This window comes from Bufo bufo, assembly GCF_905171765.1.
Source record: "Bufo bufo chromosome 6 unlocalized genomic scaffold, aBufBuf1.1 SUPER_6_unloc_1, whole genome shotgun sequence".
Taxonomy (NCBI): Eukaryota; Metazoa; Chordata; class Amphibia; order Anura; family Bufonidae; genus Bufo; species Bufo bufo.
This window is the reverse complement of record NW_024400000.1, coordinates 145121-150810: the sequence shown is the minus strand read 5'-3', so window position 1 is coordinate 150810 and position 5690 is coordinate 145121.

The window sequence follows — 5690 nt, the reverse complement described above, 5'->3', positions numbered from 1 at the left end:
CGATTTTGCCCCTCTGCCATTCATGGAGGGAAGATGATACAAACAAGCTGGAGGTCTCCTCTTGGAGCCCAAGTCCCACTTTACCATCCCTGCAAGTCTTGGATCCCTAGCTTGAAAGAAGGGCTCTGGGATGAACTTCCATGATTCAGGGGGACTTTGTGCAAAATGTATCCGAGGGTTATGGAAGTCAAATCGGGTAACATTTTCCGATTTTGCCCCTCTGCCATTCATGGAGGGAAGATGATACAAACAAGCTGGAGGTCTCCTCTTGGAGCCCAAGTCCCCCTTTACCATCCCTGCAAGTCTTGGATCCCTAGCTTGAAAGAAGGGCTCTGGGCTGAACTTCCATGATTCAGGGGGACTTTGTGCAAAATGTATCCGAGGGTTATGGAAGTCAAATCGGGTAACATTTTCCGATTTTGCCCCTCTGCCATTCATGGAGGGAAGATGATACAAACAAGCTGGAGGTCTCCTCTTGGAGCCCAAGTCCCCCTCTACCATCCCTGCAAGTCTTGGATCCCTAGCTTGAAAGAAGGGCTCTGGTCTGAACTTCCATGATTCAGGGGGACTTTGTGCAAAATGTATCCGAGGGTTATGGAAGTCAAATCGGGTAACATTTTCCGATTTTGCCCCTCTGCCATTCATGGAGGGAAGATGATACAAACAAGCTGGAGGTCTCCTCTTGGAGCCCAAGTCCCCCTCTACCATCCCTGCAAGTCTTGGATCCCTAGCTTGAAAGAAGGGAGCTGGGCTGAACTTCCATGATTCAGGGGGACTTTGTGCAAAATGTATCCGAGGGTTATGGAAGTCAAATCGGGTAACATTTTCCGATTTTGCCCCTCTGCCATTCATGGAGGGAAGATGATACAAACAAGCTGGAGGTCTCCTCTTGGAGCCCAAGTCCCCCTTTACCATCCCTGCAAGTCTGGGATCCCTAGCTTGAAAGAAGGGCGCTGGGCTGAACTTCCATGATTCAGGGGGACTTTGTGCAAAATGTATCCGAGGGTTATGGAAGTCCAATCGGGTAACATTTTCCGATTTTGCCCCGCCGGGCTGAACTTCCATAAGGGTGTCCGTTTGGCCGTTTTGAGAAAGAGAACCAGCTATGAGATCGAACCTGGCTGTCTCTTACCGACAGCAGTTCCAGAGGCTGGGCATGACGGCTCGAGACCCCTGGGTCTCAGCGTCATGTGACACGAGAGGGGGCCCCCCTTTTGGACACCTCCCGGAAGAAGGTAGAGAGACCCCGGGAGGTGGGCAGGGTGTTTTGATCCCACCATCAGTTCCATGACATCCGCTGTGTCGACTGGAGGAAAGACTTCCACAGAAATAGGGGTGATTTTGGAAATGTCTACCCAGGAAAGGAGCACCGAAATCGGGTAACATAATCTGACTTTCCCCCTCTGCCATTCCCGGAGGGAAGGTGGTACAGACAAGCTGGAGGTCTCCTCTTGGAGCCCAAGTCCCCCTCTACCATCCCTGCAAGTCTTGGATCCCTAGCTTGAAAGAAGGGAGCTGGGCTGAACTTCCATGATTCAGGGGGACTTTGTGCAAAATGTATCCGAGGGTTATGGAAGTCAAATCGGGTAACATTTTCCGATTTTGCCCCTCTGCCATTCATGGAGGGAAGATGATACAAACAAGCTGGAGGTCTCCTCTTGGAGCCCAAGTCCCCCTTTACCATCCCTGCAAGTCTTGGATCCCTAGCTTGAAAGAAGGGCGCTGGGCTGAACTTCCATGATTCAGGGGGACTTTGTGCAAAATGTATCCGAGGGTTATGGAAGTCAAATCGGGTAACATTTTCCGATTTTGCCCCTCTGCCATTCATGGAGGGAAGATGATACAAACAAGCTGGAGGTCTCAGCTTGGAGCCCAAGTCCCCCTCTACCATCCCTGCAAGTCTTGGATCCCTAGCTTGAAAGAAGGGCTCTGGGCTGAACTTCCATGATTCAGGGGGACTTTGTGCAAAATGTATCCGAGGGTTATGGAAGTCCAATCGGGTAACATTTTCCGATTTTGCCCCTCTGCCATTCATGGAGGGAAGATGATACAAACAAGCTGGAGGTCTCAGCTTGGAGCCCAAGTCCCCCTCTACCATCCCTGCAAGTCTTGGATCCCTAGCTTGAAAGAAGGGCTCTGGGCTGAACTTCCATGATTCAGGGGGACTTTGTGCAAAATGTATCCGAGGGTTATGGAAGTCCAATCGGGTAACATTTTCCGATTTTGCCCCTCTGCCATTCATGGAGGGAAGATGGTACAAACAAGCTGGAGGTCTCCTCTTGGAGCCCAAGTCCCCCTTTACCATCCCTGCAAGTCTTGGATCCCTAGCTTGAAAGAAGGGCTCTGGGCTGAACTTCCATGATTCAGGGGGACTTTGTGCAAAATGTATCCGATGGCTATGGAAGTCCAATCGGGTAACATTTTCCGATTTTGCCCCTCTGCCATTCATGGAGGGAAGATGATACAAACATGCTGGAGGTGTCCTCTTGGAGCCCAAGTCCCCCTTTACCATCCCTGCAAGTCTTGGATCCCTAGCTTGAAAGAAGGGAGCTGGGCTGAACTTCCATGATTCAGGGGGACTTTGTGCAAAATGTATCCGAGGGTTATGGAAGTCAAATCGGGTAACATTTTGAGATTTTGCCCCTCTGCCATTCATGGAGGGAAGATGATACAAACAAGCTGGAGGTCTCCTCTTGGAGCCCAAGTCCCCCTCTACCATCCCTGCAAGTCTTGGATCCCTAGCTTGAAAGTAGGGCGCTGGGCTGAACTTCCATGATTCAGGGGGACTTTGTGCAAAATGTATCCGAGGGTTATGGAAGTCCAATCGGGTAACATTTTCCGATTTTGCCCCTCTGCCATTCATGGAGGGAAGATGATACAAACAAGCTGGAGGTCTCCTCTTGGAGCCCAAGTCCCCCTTTACCATCCCTGCAAGTCTTGGATCCCTAGCTTGAAAGAAGGGAGCTGGGCTGAACTTCCATGATTCAGGGGGACTTTGTGCAAAATGTATCCGAGGGTTATGGAAGTCCAATCGGGTAACATTTTCCGATTTTGCCCCTCTGCCATTCATGGAGGGAAGATGATACAAACAAGCTGGAGGTCTCCTCTTGGAGCCCAAGTCCCCCTCTACCATCCCTGCAAGTCTTGGATCCCTAGCTTGAAAGAAGGGCGCTGGGCTGAACTTCCATGATTCAGGGGGACTTTGTGCAAAATGTATCCGATGGTTATGGAAGTCCAATCGGGTAACATTTTCAGATTTTGCCCCTCTGCCATTCATGGAGGGAAGATGATACAAACAAGCTGGAGGTCTCCTCTTGGAGCCCAAGTCCCCCTCTACCATCCCTGCAAGTCTGGGATCCCTAGCTTGAAAGAAGGGCTCTGGGCTGAACTTCCATGATTCAGGGGGACTTTGTGAAAAATGTATCCGATGGTTATGGAAGTCCAATCGGGTAACATTTTCAGATTTTGCCCCTCTGCCATTCATGGAGGGAAGATGATACAAACAAGCTGGAGGTCTCCTCTTGGAGCCCAAGTCCCCCTTTACCATCCCTGCAAGTCTGGGATCCCTAGCTTGAAAGTAGGGCTCTGGGCTGAACTTCCATGATTCAGGGGGACTTTGTGCAAAATGTATCCGATGGTTATGGAAGTCCAATCGGGTAACATTTTCCGATTTTGCCCCTCTGCCATTCATGGAGGGAAGATGATACAAACATGCTGGAGGTGTCCTCTTGGAGCCCAAGTCCCCCTTTACCATCCCTGCAAGTCTTGGATCCCTAGCTTGAAAGAAGGGCGCTGGGCTGAACTTCCATGATTCAGGGGGACTTTGTGCAAAATGTATCCGATGGCTATGGAAGTCCAATCGGGTAACATTTTCCGATTTTGCCCCTCTGCCATTCATGGAGGGAAGATGATACAAACATGCTGGAGGTGTCCTCTTGGAGCCCAAGTCCCCCTTTACCATCCCTGCAAGTCTTGGATCCCTAGCTTGAAAGAAGGGCGCTGGGCTGAACTTCCATGATTCAGGGGGACTTTGTGCAAAATGTATCCGAGGGTTATGGAAGTCAAATCGGGTAACATTTTCCGATTTTGCCCCTCTGCCATTCATGGAGGGAAGATGATACAAACAAGCTGGAGGTCTCCTCTTGGAGCCCAAGTCCCCCTCTACCATCCCTGCAAGTCTTGGATCCCTAGCTTGAAAGAAGGGCTCTGGGCTGAACTTCCATGATTCAGGGGGACTTTGTGCAAAATGTATCCGAGGGTTATGGAAGTCCAATCGGGTAACATTTTCCGATTTTGCCCCGCCGGGCTGAACTTCCATAAGGGTGTCCGTTTGGCCGTTTTGAGAAAGAGAACCAGCTATGAGATCAAACCTGGCTGTCTCTTACCGACAGCAGTTCCAGAGGCTGGGCATGACGGCTCGAGACCCCTGGGTCTCAGCGTCATGTGACACGAGAGGGGGCCCCCTTTTGGACACCTCCCGGAAGAAGGTAGAGAGACCCCGGGAGGTGGGCAGGGTGATTTGATCCCACCATCAGTTCCATGACATCCGAGGTGTCGGCTGGAGGCAAGACTTCCACAGATTCAGGGGGGATTTTTGGAAATGTCTGCCCAGGAAAGGAGCACCGTAGGCGGGTAAGAATTTCTGACTTTCCCCCCTCTGCCATTCCCAGAGGGAAGGTGGTACAGACAAGCTGGAGGTCTCCTCTTGGAGCCCAAGTCCCCCTCTACCATCCCTGCAAGTCTTGGATCCCTAGCTTGAAAGTAGGGCTCTGGGCTGAACTTCCATGATTCAGGGGGACTTTGTGCAAAATGTATCCGATGGTTATGGAAGTCAAATCGGGTAACATTTTCAGATTTTGCCCCTCTGCCATTCATGGAGGGAAGATGGTACAAACAAGCTGGAGGTCTCCTCTTGGAGCCCAAGTCCCCCTCTACCATCCCTGCAAGTCTTGGATCCCTAGCTTGAAAGAAGGGAGCTGGGCTGAACTTCCATGATTCAGGGGGACTTTGTGCAAAATGTATCCGATGGCTATGGAAGTCCAATCGGGTAACATTTTCCGATTTTGCCCCTCTGCCATTCATGGAGGGAAGATGATACAAACATGCTGGAGGTGTCCTCTTGGAGCCCAAGTCCCCCTCTACCATCCCTGCAAGTCTTGGATCCCTAGCTTGAAAGAAGGGCTCTGGGCTGAACTTCCATGATTCAGGGGGACTTTGTGCAAAATGTATCCGAGGGTTATGGAAGTCCAATCGGGTAACATTTTCCGATTTTGCCCCGCCGGGCTGAACTTCCATAAGGGTGTCCGTTTGGCCGTTTTGAGAAAGAGAACCAGCTATGAGATCAAACCTGGCTGTCTCTTACCGACAGCAGTTCCAGAGGCTGGGCATGACGGCTCGAGACCCCTGGGTCTCAGCGTCATGTGACACGAGAGGGGGCCCCCCTTTTGGACACCTCCCGGAAGAAGGTAGAGAGACCCCGGGAGGTGTGCAGGGTGTTTTGATCCCACCATCAGTTCCATGACATCCGCTGTGTCGACTGGAGGAAAGACTTCCACAGAGGTAGGGGTGATTTTGGAAATGTCTACCCAGGAAAGGTGCACCGAAATCGGGTAACATAATCTGACTTTCCCCCTCTGCCATTCCCGGAGGGAAGATGGTACAGACAAGCTGGAGGTCTCCTCTTGGAGCCC